This window comes from Monodelphis domestica, chromosome 6 (assembly GCF_027887165.1).
Source record: "Monodelphis domestica isolate mMonDom1 chromosome 6, mMonDom1.pri, whole genome shotgun sequence".
Lineage (NCBI taxonomy): Eukaryota > Metazoa > Chordata > Mammalia > Didelphimorphia > Didelphidae > Monodelphis > Monodelphis domestica.
The window spans coordinates 150,375,653-150,392,461 of record NC_077232.1 but is presented as its reverse complement, the minus strand read 5'-3'; positions in this window follow the sequence as shown (position 1 = coordinate 150,392,461).

Sequence of the window (16,809 nt, the reverse complement as noted above, 5' to 3'; positions counted from 1 at the left end):
GGAGGTAAATCAGTTTAAGTTTCTTGCCCAGGGTTACACAGAGAGTATATAACAGACTTCCGATTTGGACTTGGGTCTCCCTAACTTCTCATTCAGAGCTCTATCAACTCTGCCAGCTGGCTTCTGAGGAGTCTCACATTCCTGTGCCTAGAGCTAACTCTGTCTCTTGGCATGACCCAGACTAACAAGATATTATCAAATATTGTGATATCAGGTCTCCTGTAAGATACCAGGTACTTTGGTTCATATTGCTAACCTTGACATTTTTCCTTCAAATTCTTCTGTTGTGACCAGAGCATGGGCTACCTGGGACCTCTTATACCCAGGCTATTATATGGGCTTAAGTTCTGTTACATCCAGACTATTATATGGGCTGTAGTTTGGGCATAGGCTATTTGTGCTCTGGATGGGGCATGGGTGAACTGAGTACTGATTTAGTCTTATATCCTACTGTGTCTCTAGCACCTGTAGCTAGTACCTTAAATTACCTGGGGCTTTTTACAGTTGTTGCTTTTTTTATTCCCCCCAGTAATATTTTATTCTCTTTCCCCCCAATTATATGTAGAAACAATTTTAATTTCATTCTCTGACAATTTGCAATCTAAAATCTCTCCCTTCCTTTTCTTCCCTATCCCCAAGATAGAAAGAAATCTGGAATAGGTTATCTGTGTGCAATACATTCTTCAATGTTCATCATGTTGTGAAAGAAACATATCACATATAGAAGAAAAAAACTCATGAAAGAAATAAAGTGCAAAATGATATATTTTGATCTGCATTCAGGCTCCATCACTTTCTTCTGTGTCTCTGGGCAACATTTTTCATAATAAGATCATTGGAGTTATCCTAGATCCTCACATTGCTGATAATTAAGTCATTTGTAGTTGATTATTTTACAATACTGCTATTACTGCATACATTGTGCTCCTGTTTTATTTTTCTCATTTCACTTTATATCAGTTCATGTAGGTCTTTCTAGGTTGTTGATTTTATCTAAAATAGTTTTGTCTCCCATTTATCATAACACAATAGTATTCCATTATAATCAAATACCACAAGTTGTTCAGCCATTCCAAAAGTGATGGACATCCCTTCTGTTTCTGATTCTTTTTTATAATAAAAAGATCTGTTATAAATATTTTTAATAGATCTTTCCCCCCTCTCTTAAATATCTTTAGGATATAGTCCTACTGGTGTTATTGTGAGTCAGAATATGAACATTTTTATGGATCTTTGGGAATGATTCCAGATTGCTCTACAGAATGGTTGTATAGGTTTACAGCACCACCAATAGTGTATTAGTGTCCCAATTTTCCCACAGCCTCTCTAACAATTGTCATTTTCTTTTTCATTATATGAGCTGGCTTGATAGTTGTGAAAGTATATCTCAGAGTTGTTTTAATTCATATTTCTCTAATCAATATGATTTTGAGCATTTTTTTCACATGACTATGGTTTTAATTTCTTCATCTAAGAATTGCCTGCTTATATCCTTCAAACCTTTATCAATTGGAGAATGACTTGTATTCTCAAATTTGACTCTATTCTCTGTCTATTGGAAAATGTAGGTCCTTCTCAGAAATACTTTTTATAATATTTTTTCCTTTTTTTGTTCCCCTTCTAATTTTGGTTGTATGATTTTGTTTAGGTAAAACCTCTTTAGTTTAATGTAATTTAAATTATCCATTTTATATCTTGTACTTCTTTCTCTTTTTATTATGAATTCTTCTAATATAAATAGTTCTGACAGATTATTTTGTGTACCCCTAATTTTCTTATAGTATCACCCTTTATTTTTAAAGCATTTGGTATGTGGTATGAAATGCTTATATATGTCTATCTTCCATTATCCTATTTTTATTTTCACAAAACTTTATTTCAAATAATGAATTCTTGGATCTTTGGGTTTCTCAAATTCTAGGTTACTATGTTCATTTGCTACTGTGTATCATGTACATAATTTATATCTAGTGTTACTTAATGTTGCTTCTTGGGTAATGCACTTTTTGGATGGGTCCATTCTATCCCATTTTTGTCTCCTACGACCCTAATATGCTACATGAACCATTGGTTGAGTAGTAATGTGGCTGCATTTCATGCTGTGACAACTAGAAGGGCACTGAATTTCTTGGTCTATATTTTGACCCTATACTTTCTTTGAGTCTGGAACAAAAGCAATTCTTTCTACTTATACTGGTTCTACTTAATAGCATTGGCAAGTTTCTTATGTTCTTTTTGTGAAGTCCTGGACAGGAAGAAGGAACTTAGAGTCATTTATATTTAGTTTTCCTTTTAATTGTTCTTTCTTGTGCATTTTTGGAGCTTTGCTTGGGTCTTTATAGGGATCTGGGGTCTTTAATATGCTAAACACACCACCGAATTATATGGAAAATTATACTTTTTCTTATACTGAGTTTAATATGCCTGTCTATAATTTTCATTGACTGTTTTCAGTTTTACCTTTTAGAACCAATTAGAAGGGTCAAAACAAGTCTAAATCATCTTCTATAAGACTGTTCTTTAGGTACTTGAAGTTAGTACTTAGGTCCATGACCACCAAACTAACTTTTCTCTTTTTCAGCTAAAGCAATCCTAAGGTTATTTTGGGGGGTTGTTTGTTTTTAATTTTTTAACTGATTCTTCTTGCATATCATGCTTTGCACTGAAATTCTAGATTAAAGGTGCTAAAATATTGAGCAACATAATATAATTAGCATATTTTAAAAACAGGAAATATTTGCGTTTGATATGATTATAGATTAGAGTAAATCTATTTTTTAACAACTAGAGAGATACTTAAAAAATATTTGTAATCGTTGAAACTCACTGACCCAACTTAGAGTTGAATACTTTATATATATATATATGCTAAATTTAACTAAGTATTTGAATGATTTATCTTGCTTCAAAACCTATTATGTGCTGTTATATAAAAATAATCATTAATCTGAAAGGCCAAATGTTAACAGAGTTTATTGTTAGTTATAACAACTGACAATAAGTTATGTTAAGAACCAATCAACAGAAATTAGAAATTATAACATTTGGGTATGTCCTTTTATCAGCTCACCAGTGAATTCGTATTTTGACATGAATTACTTGAATTGCATTTGCAGAACAAATTCACTGCCTCTATTTTTTACTTCTTTAGCATGTGCTTAGCAAGTGATTGAAGGAATATGAGTAGATTATTACAAAATCTGATGATAGTATCACAGAAAGCATTCCTTACCCTCTCTCAACAACAAAATTTTTGATCTGTTGTCAGAAACAAAATATCACATTGTTTTGTTTGACTTATTTTGACCCACTTTAGTATTTCTCATATTTTTATATTTTCTTCCCAGTAATAATGAAATCAATATATGCCATCAATCAATATAAGTGGTTTAAAGCTGATTTATGAATCTTTGGATATTATCAGATATATTAGGTAGTAGAAGAGAGTTATGCATTTTCATGGGTCATTGCGTAGTGAACATATTTTGACAAGATGAGCTTGAAGAAAAATGACCTTCACTATGATTTCTTTATTGGGAATGCTGACTGATGAAGTGCATTGATTATTCTAAAAATGGCATAAAAGAATGTCTGTTGGGAATGTACAAATTTTAATTAGTTATGTTAATTCAAGAAAATGTATCAGTCTCTCATTTCTCAATCCAAATGTTATTAGTCCAATAATATCTTCTATAACTGGCAAGTTATCTCTGTTCATATTTTAATCCAAACTGATATACATATAGAGAGATTGCTTATTTCTGAATAGAAAGTGTTTTTCTATCTATGAACTATTATTTTTTTAAAGAGGACCAATGACATCATTGGATAATATTTTGAGTTATATGTGGGTTGCATTTAAGCAAAATAGAACTGTATAGAGTCATTAGCTTTACCCTATCTTGTAATCATCAAAATCTGGTGGCAATTAGAAAAAATAGCCAAATTAATTTGAAAAACAAAAGGTTTAGCAATACAAAATTTTAAATTATGTTATAAAGCAGTAGTTATCAATTCCATCCAGAACTGACTAAGAAATAGAAAAGTGGATCAGATGAATAGGATAGAGCTACAACCATTAAAAATTATAGTGACCACATGTTGGACAAAGGTAAGTTCCAAGTTTTTGAAATATGAATTTACTATTTGGCAAAAATTATTGGGAAAACTGGAAAGCAGTTTGGCAGAAATTAGATGTAGACCAATATATTACATCATTTAGCAAGATAAGATTAAAATGTAGATTATAATAAGTTATATTAAAATAAGATATAAGCAATTTAGAGGAACAGAAAGCATATTACCTATCAGATTTATGAATAGGTGAATAATTTATAAATAAACAAAAACATAAAGCATTGTGAAATATTAAATAGATAATTTGTATACATTAAATTGAAAAGTTTTGCATATAAATAATATTAATGTAGCTAAGATTAGAAGAAAGGCAGTGAATTGGAAGAAAATTTTATCAGACAGATCTCATATCTAAATGTATAGAGAGAACTTTTTCAAATATATAAAAATATGAACCAATCCCCTATTGATAAATGATTAAAAGATATGAATGGGAAATTTTTGCATGAAAGAATCAATGCTGTATATAATGATATGAAGAAATGCTCCAAATCATTAGTGATTAAAGAAATGCAAATCAAAACAACTCTGAGAGGTCATCTCACTCCTAGAAGACTGATTAAGATGATAAAAGGGCAAAATGGCAAATGTTAGATAGAATGTGGAAAAATAGAGACACTACTACACTGCTGATGGAACTGTGAATCCGGAATTATACTTAAAGAGTTATGAAATTATATATGCTTTTTGATCATGTAATACCACTATGAGATTGATTTCCTAAGATGATCAAAGAAAAAAGAAAAGAAATTATATGCTCTGAAATATTTATAGGAGCTATTTTTGGGGGGTGTCAAAGAACTGAAAAACAAAAACATATCCATCAGTTGGGAAATAAATGAACAAGTTGTGGTATATGCTTGTAAAGGCATACTGTTGTGTTAAAAGAAATGAAAAATAAGATGATCACATTCACCAAAAACAAACAAAAAAAAACTGGAAAGACTTATATGAAATGATCAGAACTAGGAGACCTTTGTACACAGTAACAACAATAATGTATGATGATTAAATGTAAATAACTTAATTCTTATCAACAAGGCAAGAATCCAGATCAGTTCCAAGGCACTCGTGATGAAAAGAGAAAGCCATAGAAGTAGCAAACAGTGTCTGAATGCAGATTGATGAATACCATTCTTCATTTTATTTCCTCCATGAATTTTTCTCTAGGGTAAGCAATTTGTGTTTTGTTTTACATGATGAATTAGGAAATATTGTATTATAAACTAATATATGTACAACTTATATCATATTATCTGCCCTCTTGGAGGGGTGAGAGGGCTGAGAGGGAGGTGGAAAAAGAATGAGACAGATTTTTAAACTTAGCTAATGTGAGAATTTGTTTCTCTTGAATAAGCATATGCTTAGGGTAGACATTCCCTTAACTCAGTGGTTTAGCCCATCTGCCAAGATGGTTTTGCCAGGATGTAGGAGCTGTTCAGGGAGAAATAGCATCTCTATTGTGCAACCTTGTTGAACCCTTTTCAGGGCTGCTTATCTACCTTTGGTAGAAACCTTTTAAGCCACTCATAACTATGACTCCAAGAAGATTTAAGGTATATAGTGGCTATTTCCTCTGGCGGAATGGTAGTAAGAGAACACTTTGTTCCAACAGCAGAGAAGAAAGCTAAAGTAAGCACTGTAGAGTGCTTAGAGCTTGGTCAGACATAGAAGACACTAAAGTCATATCCTGCATCCTGGACCTTGTGTAGTCAACCTCTTTTGTCTTACAACTAGACTTCACTGACTCTGGAAGAGAGTGAGACTAATGACTGCACAACTATGATTCACTTAAATCTAGCTCATGTGCAGAATAGGATATCATCCTGTGGTATCATTGGTCCTCTTTAGAAAAGAAAAGAAAAAATAGACAAAATCCCTATCACTGCAAGAATTTGTAGCATGTGCAATAGCCACACATGTGAATTAGAGGTTCACTAGGTAAATTTATAATAATAAATAGTAAGGATCTAGTGATTTGTAATTCAACACTAAAATGAAATTAAGGAATTTGGGGGCATCCTGAGGTTGCTAGAATAGTATTTTATATGATAAAGTCAAATCTTTCTATATTCTTTATGGAGATCCAAAGTAAATCTCAGTGTATTGACAGCCATGAAATAAATGCTATAAACAGTAAAACTGCTACTGTGGGAAATTTCTCCCGACTGTTAGAAATCAAAGACTGTAAAATTGTGCTTGAGAAAATTAAATGATTCGGGTTGGAAATTGGCTTCCACTTAGGTTGGAAGCATCACAGCTACTCACAAAACAAACTCTCATGGGGACTTTCAGCCTTCCAACTACTCTCCTGTTTGGACTGAAGGAGAGAAGAGGAAAAAATCAACTGAAAAACATTTGATTGGATTTTTTCAAATCTTAGGTTTTCTTTTTTTTTTTAATTACAAATCAATTCAAGGACCTAATTCCATTCCAAATGTATTTATTTAAATATTATCTTTCTATATATGGTGATTCTCTATACATTTATTCTAAAATGAAAGTAATTATGATAAAGGAGCCTTGGATTTTTCACATTTAATACATGAGTTTAGAGGTTGTTTTATTATATATAAAAGAAGAAAAGATATTACTAGAATTCTCAAGTTGTTATTTCAATATTTTTATGTAGCCCTTGAAATCATGGAATAAGGATAGAACTAGGAATTTTTGTCAATATCTTTTCAATGATCAAGTGTTTTTTTTTCTCCCTCACACTGTGAGGTAAAAAAGATAAACCCTGTGGCAAATAAGCCAAGTCAAATAAAGCAAATTCCCATGTTAACAATGTTTAAAAATGTGAATCTCTTCTACATTATGAATGTTACTTCTCTGTTGGGGGGGGAGGCACAGCATACTTCTTCCTCAATCCTCTGGAAACATATGCATACATTGCATTGATAAGAGTTTGTAATTCTTTTAAAACTGTACATTTTTACAATGTGTATTAAATTATTCTCCTCTGTTTCACCCTATGTCAGTAATTAGAAATTGTTGTACCTGGGGCAATTGGTACAAAGTTTACCTAGGACAACTCTGCTAAGTGAAACAGGGACAGACCAATGCCTATCACAAGTTTCAGTCTTTATAAATGAAATGGAATGAGGAGAGCTTTAATTAATAATTCTGGCTCCTTTTTAGTCTTTTTTTTCAATTTCATGTCCATCTACTGCCTTAAGGGTGAAATTGTATAAACTTTAATTAGGAGATTTTAGTCCTCCAAGGCTATATAATTTGCCAAGGGAAGAGAGAAGAAGGGAGTAAATAATTATTTGGAAAGTAGTTTAGCAAAGACATGTTTAGTTTTTATGTTTAAAAACTATTTTTAAAAAGTTTAGAAACACTCTATTAAAACATATGCCAGAAGGGCAGTGCCAAGATGGTGGGGTAGAAACAAGGAAGCTCAAACCACTTTGAGAATTCTATCCAATCCACATCAAAGTAACTCTTCAAAATGAATACTGGAGTGAAGGAACCAATAATGGGACAAAGTGAAGCCACTTTCCTGCAGAAAAAAAAAAAACAAAAAAAACTTGAAAGGTAGTCAGAGAGGGTCAGAGAGAAGCATGGCCTGAAGCAAGGCCCCACCAAGGAGTACCTGCGCTAGTGAACAGCAGGCCCCTCCACCTCACATTGACTGTTCCAGGGTCTGGACTTGAGTCCTAGACAATATGGAGACATGGAGACCTGGAGACCCTGACTAAGCCTAGAGCAACCCCACATATAGTCCTTAAAGTGCCAAGCCCACAGTAATGCCCCCAGCCCTAGCTCAGGGCAGTGTGCAGTGTGCCTGGCTGGTTCGGGTCCAAAAGGAGGCTCTCAGGTCCAAACTGAGGCCCCAAGCTTCTGATCAAGGCAGTTGGCACCAAGCTGGGTATGAGTCCAAGGAGAGGCACAGAGGTTTAACCAACACACACACACACACACACACACACACACACACACACACACACAAACACACGTCTATAGTGAAGTCCTGAATCTCTGAGGTATGCCTGCTCTATGCAAGCCCAGAGAGATCCAGGGTTCCTACCCAACCTCAAGGTGAGGTTACAACCCCCAGGGCAAGGCAGTCCATACTGTGTCCATCCTGATTAAGCCCAGAGTGAGGTCCAAAGCCTCTGCCCAAGCTAGGGTCCTGAAGGTAGGTCCTGAGCCCCAACAGAAGGTCTGAACCCTACAAATCAGTCCAAGAAAGTGATTGAATCAGCAGTGAGAGGTGGCTTTCAGAGACCCCATTGTGCAAGCCATTGTACCAAATGGCAATTCCCAGGAATAATATTGCTAAATTCAAGAGCCCCAAGCCAAGGAGAAACAATTCAAATACCATATTGCTACAGTCAGGATTACACAGGATTTAGCAACCTCCACATTAAAGGATAAGAAGGCTTGGAATATGATGTTCAGAAATGAAAGAAAAAGCTTTACAAATCAGAGTCACCTACCCAGCAAAACTGAGTGTATTCTTTTAGGAGGAAATGGTTATTTAATTAAATAGAAAACTTAAAAGCATTCCTGATGAAAAGACCAGAATTAAACAGAAAATTTGATGTCTTTATAAGAAGACTCAAGAGAAGCATAAAATGATAAATAAGAAAGAGGAAATTTAAGGAATGTAATAAGGTCAAACTGTTTATATTCCATTGTGGAAAGATGATATTTGTAATTCTTTAAATTTTTTCAGTATTAGAGCAATTATGAGTATATATATAGACAGAGATTGTGGAAGTAAGCTAATTAGGATGATGTGTTATGTAAAGAAAATCAAGGGCTGAAAAAAAAGGAATTCATTGAGAGAAAAGAGAAGGGAGAGGTAGAATGGGGTAAGTTATCTCATTAAAAGAGAGACAAAAGTCTATTTCAGTGAAGGGAAGGATGGGGGTGGTGATAGGAAATGCTCATATCTTACCCTCAACATAACTGGCTCAGAGAGAGAATAACAACCATACTCATGTGGGTATAGAATCCTATATTACCATATAGAGAAGTAGGAGGAGAATAAAATGGGTGGGGGAGTAATAAAAAGGAGGAGGAAGTATGGAGTGGTGATTGAAAACAAAATACTCACGAGGAGGTACAGATTGGAGAAAGAGAGAGACAGAGAGACAGAGAGAGAGAGAGAGAGAGAGAGAGAAGAGAACTGAAAAATGGAGGGGAATACACAGTTAGTAATGCTAACAGCCAATGCAAACAGAATAAACTCACACATAAAACAAAAGAGGATAGAGGAGTGAATTAAAAAAGAAAATCCTACCATATGTTCTTTACAAGAAATATATTTGAGGTAAGGAGACACACACAGAGTAAAGGTAAGTGACTGGAGCAGAATTTATTATGTATCATCTGAAGTTTAAAAAAAAAATAGGAGTTGCAATCATGATGCCAGATAAAACTAAAGCAAAGATAGATGTATCTAATAAAAAGACATAAGGAAGGAAATTACATCTTGCTGAAAGGTACCATTGAAGATGAAGTAATATCAATACTAAACACATATGCACCAAAAAGTATAACCTCCAAATTTTAAAAGGAGAAATTAAATGAACTACAGGAAACCTGTACAGTAAAACTGTAGTAGTTAAGGACCTCGACTTTCTCCATTAGATCTAGATAAATTGAGCCAAAAAATAACTGAGAAAGAAATGAATTAAATTGTATAAAAGTTAAAACTAATAGGTTTTTGAAGAAAATTCAATGGAAATAGAAAAGAATATACCTTATTTTCAGCAGTACATGGAACCTACCCCAAAACTAACCATACTTCAGGCATAAAACTTCACAACCAGAGGCAGAATATAAAAACATGCATTATCCTTGGGTGATAATACAATGAAAATGATAGTCAATAATGGACTATGAAAGGATAAATCAAAAATTAATTGGGAACTAAATAATCTAATGCCAAAAAAGGAATAGGTCAAAGAAAAATTATAGAAATAATCAATGATTTAATTAAAGATAATGACAATGAGGAGAGAATATATCAAAATGTAAGGGATATAGCTAAATGAGTACATAGGGGAAAATTTTATATCTCTAAACACTAAGTAGAGAAATAAATAAGATCAAAGAGTTGGGCATGCAACTAAAACAACTAGAAAAAGAACAAATTTTAAAATATCCAATTAAAGACTAACTGGAAATCCTCAAAGGAAAAATTCATAAAATTGAAAGTAGGAAAACTATTGGACTAATGAATAAGACCAGGATTTGTTTTTATGAAAAAAAAAAACAAATAAGATAGAGCATTTAATAATTTGATTTACAAAAGGGAATCTAATAACTGGTATCAAAAATGAAACGGGTGAATTTACCACCAATGATGAGAAAATTAAAACAATCTTTAGGAACTATTTTGCCCAATTATGTGCCAATAAATCTAACAATCAAATTGAAATGGACAAAATCTTTACAAAAATAAAAAATTCCCAGATTAACCAAAGAGGATATAGGATACTTAAATAATGCTATCTCAGATAAAAGAATTCAACAAATCATCAATGAATTCTCTAAGTGAATTCTATCAAACATTTAAAGAACAATTAATCCCTAAATTAAATAAACTAGTTTGTAAAATAAGCAGAGAAGGAATCCTATAAAATGATTTTATGACACAAACATTTTACTGTTACCTTAGCCAGGAAGAGCAAAAGTAGAGAAAGAAAATTATAGGCCAAATTCATTAATGAATATAGATGCAAAAATTTTAAATAAAAAAATAGCAAGGAGACTACAGCAATATATTAGAAGGATCATACACTATGACAAAGTGAGATTTTTACCAGGAATGCAGGGTTTTTTTAATATTAGGAAAAAATCTATATAATTGAACATATCAAAAACCAAACTAACAGAAATCACATGACTATCTCAACAAATGGAAAAAAAAAAGCCTTCTACAAAATGTGATAACCATGTGGATCAGTAGATTGAAAGCCAGACTCAGAGATGGGAGGTTCTAGTTTCAAATGTGGGCTCAGATCTTTCCTAGCTGTGTGACCCTGAGCAAGTCACTTAACTTCCATTACCTAGCCTTTACCACTCTTCTGCCTTAGAACCAATACACATTCTCTTAAGACAGAAGAAAAAGGTTTAATAAACAAACAAATAAATAAATAAAAACACTGGAAAGCCTAGAAATTAATGAACTATTCCTTAAAATAATAAGTAATAACTACATAAAACCATCAGCAAGTATCATCTACAATGAAGATAAGTTGGAAGCCTCTCCGGTAAGATTAGGGGTGAAGCAAGGATGTTCATTATCACCACCATTATTTAATATTGTACTAGCAATGCTAGATTTAGCAATAATAAAAGAAAAAGAAATTGAAGGAATTAATGTAGACAATGGAACAATTAAACTATCACTTTTGCAGATGATATGGTGGTTATACTTGGAGAATCTTTAAGAATCAACTAAAATCAAATTGAAATAATAAATAACTTTAATATACTTTTAGGATTCAAAATAAACCCCCATAAATCATCAGCATTTCTATATATTACCAAAAACATTCAATAGCAAGAGATAGAAAGACAAATTCCATTTAAAATAAACCATAGACAATATAAAATATCTCAGAATCCACTCATCAAGACAATTACAGGAATTATATGAACAGAATTATAAAACACTTTTCACACAAAGTCAAATCTAAATAATTAGACAAACATTAAATTGCTCATGCATAGGCCAAGGTAATATAATAAAAAAGACAATTCCACTTAAATTAATTTACTTATTCAATGTCACACTAATCAAACTACCAAAAAATTATTTCATCAAAATACAAAAAAATTGTAACAAAATTCATCTGAAAGAACAAACAGTCAAGAATATAATGAGAATTATTTTTTTAATGTGAAGGAAGGTAGCCTATCATTTACCAGATCTCAAAATGTACTAAAAAACCCTAATCACCAAAACAGTGTGATATGGCTAAGAAATAGAATGGGGAATCAATGGAATATATTAGATATAAAATATGGAGGGTTAACTTACCTTAGATTCCTAGTATTTGATAAACCACAATACTTCAATTTTGGGGATAAGGACTCACTATTAAAAAACAACAACAACTGCTGAGGCTGAGTCAAGATGGCAGCTTAGAGAAAGCAAAAGTTCAGATCTCTGTAAACCCTTCCTCACCAAATAAAAAACACAATACTTCAAGGGGACTCAAAACCAATTCTAAGAACAGAACAGAGCTAGGAAACCCTCCTGTTTGACTCAACTTAAAAGGTATGCCCCTCCCCCAAAGCCTGAACTCTAGAACACATGGGTTTAAGAGGAAGGAAAAAGGAAGGTCCTAGGACCCCTCCTCCACCTACAGTGCTGAGCCTCCCGTGGTGGCTGGAATTTCTGGGTGGGCAAGGAGGTTAGTCTGAAGGAAGTACTTTGCTGGCATAACTGTGCCAGGCTCAGGGCATTGAACACAGGTGGCATAGAGGCAGCTAGAGAAGTGTAGAGCAGGTAGCCTCGGTGCTGCCAAGACACTCCATATTGCCCCCTCAAAGTTTTGGCCTCAGGGCACAGCCAACTTTGCAGATCAACTCTGTCCTGGCTCAATCTCATCAGCAGGGCAGATAAGAAGCCTTCATACGTCAAGGAAGCTCATGCTTCAACACCACTCCCCCCAAAGACTAATCTGAGATCCTTGCTGACTAAGTTCCAAGGGCAAAGACTACAACAAATTAAATGCAAATGAGAAGCCCAGCTCCTTTTCAGATTCTGCAGCTAGCTGGGGAAGATCTGTCCTCAGGGCTCATTAATACCACATCAGCCTAACCTGGTCAATCAGCAGAGCAGAGAAGAAGCCCCATCAGGACAGAGCAGCTCAAACCCACAGACTCAGCAAATAATGAGATGAGCAAGATTACTGGCAATTACATAGGGGAAAGAAGGGAAAATAAAAACATATGAGTAAACAACAGAAAAATAAAAATGAAAATTACTATAGACAGCTTCTATCCAGGCAATGAACAAAGAGCAAATGGAAAAAAGGAGGATCAAGAACACCAAGCAAAAACACAGAAACTCCAGCAAATTGGATAAAGACTTTGGAAGAATTGAAAATACAAGTCAAAAAACAATTAAAAGAGGCTGAAGACAAGTGGGCAAAGAACTTAAAAAGCAAAATAAGTCAGATGGAAACAAAACAAAACAAACAAACAAACAAAAAAAAAAAAACCCTGCTGAGAAAACTGAAAACCGGTTTGGCAGAAACTAGGTACAGACCAATATCTCACACCCTTTAGCAAGATAAAATAAAAATGGCAAAATATTAAGCTATAAAGAGTGATTACATAAGTAAATTATGGAAAGATAGATATATTATACTTGGAAGGTCAATGGCAAAGGGAAGAATTTATGACCAAACAAGAAATAGAGAGCATTATGAGATATAAAATGAATAACTTTAATTATAAGAAATTTAAGAGCTTTTGTACAAATAAAATATTGTAACCAAAATTAGAAGGTAAATAACCTGGGGGAGAACATTTTATAAAAAAAAATTCTCTGTTAAAGATTTAATCTCTCAAATTTATAGATAACTGAACTTCTGGGCTAAGATGTGTAAGGATAATTTTAGGGTTGTGACCTAAACTAAATTAATTATTGGTCACCAGGTGATATCCCAAATAAAATACCCAAGTCATCTGGAAATTTATGATGATTTTAATTAATATAGAGGAAAGAAATTAAGAAAGAGAGAGAGAGAGAGAGGAAAAGAGTTAATTTAAACTGCTCTGGCTCAGGTTGAGCTATGCAGGAGTTCAAGGCCTTGGCCAAGGGTCATCCCCTGAGAGCCAAGGGAAAAGGGAGTCAGTCTTATCACCCACCACAGGACTGTCTCAAGGAAGATGTCTGAGGGAGCTCCTCCAAGCACCAGTTCCAGGATCAAACTGGAGCCCGGGTCTGCTCACAGGAAGCGAACAGCCAGAGCCACCTCTCCAGGGAAAGAGGCTGAAGAGAGGAAGTGACGCCAAATATATAAATGGTTTTACATCACTTTCCTGTGTCTCATTTGTACCAATGGTAGCTTAAGGTTGACTTAAGACAGTCCAGGGGTCTGTCAGCTGTTTCTGAGTTGTCAATTTCTAGCACATGTCTATCAAAGGCCATCCTCCTAAATACTTAATTCTTAAGTATGGGTTTGACATTCCTGATTTTGTTAGACTAAGTAGGGTGGAGTACTGTAAAGTTCACAAGACACTCCTGATTTTGTTAGACTAAATATCTTCATTGTTACAATCAGGAGACAGCTAAATCCAATCTTCACAGATGACCTTAGAGTAGAAGGAACTTCATGGCTCTCCCTGATACCAATCACAACAAAGCATCTCAAAAGGAAAAAAATCGAAATCAGAGAAGGGAAGGGGCTCTGCCAAGGGGCTCAGCCTTGAAGGTATGCAAGACTTGGGCATTTCCATGCTATAGAGTGGTAAAATTACATCTATCAAAGCAGGAGCTAATCACACCACTTGCCATTCTAGAGTCAGAACAAGGGCTAGGTCAATCCCTAAATTCTCAGAGGCTAGCTGAGGGTACCACAGTCCTACCCCTGAGGGCAGCACAGGGCCTTGGCAGCTAGACTTAAGTTCTGAGTCTGGGGAGCTTGGAGGACAGAGACAGGGAAGACCCAGGCTGACTGCACATATCAGGGTTGGCCAGGGCAAAAGCAGGGAGACTGGAAAAATAGTCCCAGGGCAAGATCCTTTAAAGCCCATTATGCTAAGAACTGCCTGCCTGCCTCACTCAGACTTCTGGCTAAGAAGAGTAGTTGACCTAAAGAGTACCAAAAAGAGTAGTTGAGATATAATCCTAAAAGTTGTAGTGAGCCACTTGAATTTATTGATGCATGAAACTTTTGTTTTAGGAGTCCCACATTAATTTCTAGGTGTTTAATGGAATGAAGCAGAGAGAGAGAAACCAATTCATAGACTATTTCAAATGCCCAAGTGAGAGTAAATAAAGCAAAAACAAATCCTGATCTCAAGGAGCTCACAGTCTAAAGTGAATAGTGAACTGACCTTGCCATCATGAAGACCTTGTTTCAGCTCCCACTTTGCCACATATTAGCTCTGTGGCCATAAACCTACTATTGAACTCTCAGTGCTTTAGACGATTATCTAAGATTATGAATTGCAGAGAAAGTACAGATATCATTAGTAATATTTCTCACCAATATCTGCCCGAAATTAGCAAATCACAGATATCATAAAAATAAATTGTAACTTAAGAAACTGAGATTTGAAGAGGTTGTCATTTGTCCATAGACACAGAGCCAGTGTCAAGATTGAATACAATCCTATAGTATGCTACATTGAACTTTTTAAAAAAATTTGTACCATTTGAGTTCTACCAATAATGTAAGATTAATTTTTAAAGAAGAATATGTTTAAACCAATATTTTTTCTTCTTCCAAGTTCTTAAATCATTAGCTGTGAACTTTTTTTACTTGCAATTTTCCCACATTTTTTGTAGTTGTTATCACTGGAGACTAAGCCATCTGCATGTTTATCTTGCTTTTCATTCTCATTTATAATCTCAAAGGAAAGATAGGTTTTTCTATGATCTCTTTTCTAGAAATTGCATACTTAAAAAGGATGATTTGACTCCAGAATAAAATTATACAGTAAATCAATGAACCTTTATAACATGTGTGCATGCACACATGTATATATGTATGCATATACATAATAAAATAAAAGATAGAATTGTTTGAAATATTTTCTGGTTTTGCATAATTCTAATTGAAAAAAATTAATCAAATATATTTGGATCCCTTAGAACATCTCATGTAAGTTTAATTTTTCTTAAAAAGAATAGGTCTTATTCTTAGATCTTGCAAGAATGCTGATGCATGACTTATTGTACTCATTTAGATTTTCCTCTTTCCTTATTTGATATTCTGCCATCTTCTTTGATGCATCTCTGTTTCTTTTATTTTGAGATAGCTGAAACTCCTTTGAGAAAGACAATTCATTGGTATTGACCAGCTCCATTACTTAGAAATATTTCCCAAATGACCAGTTTTCCTTTTTTGTCAATACTAAAATGTGATGCAGTATTTATGAGAGTATTTTTTTTTTTGCCTAGAGAATTTATTTCACTATTCCTTTTATATTTCAGGATTAGACAGGTCCAACCTTTCTTAGCATTAGAAAGCATTATGGCTAGATTAATTAGATTTCTCTCATACCCAATAGATTGCATGCTAAAAAAGATAATCATATCACTTTTTTTAGTATTCTATGAAGTAGGGGGCAGCTGGGTAGCTCAGTGAATTGAGAGCCAGTCCTAGAGATGGGAGGTCCTAGGTTCAAATTTGAGCTCAGATACTTCCCAGCTGTGTGACCCTGGGCAAGTCACTTGACCCCCATTGCCTAACCCTTACCACTCTTCTGCCTTGGAGCCAATACACAGTATTGACTCCAAAACAGAAGGTAAGGGTTTAAAAAAAAGTATTCTATGTAGTAAGCTTTGGAGGAAAAGACTAAAATTACATAGATTTAATTTTTTTTTAAATATATTTTATTTGATCATTTCCAAGCATTATTCGTTAAAGACATAGATCATTTTCTTTTCCTCCCCCCCCCACCCCCCATAGCCGACGCGTAAGTCCACTGGGCATTAGATGTTTTCTTGATTTGAACCCATTGCTT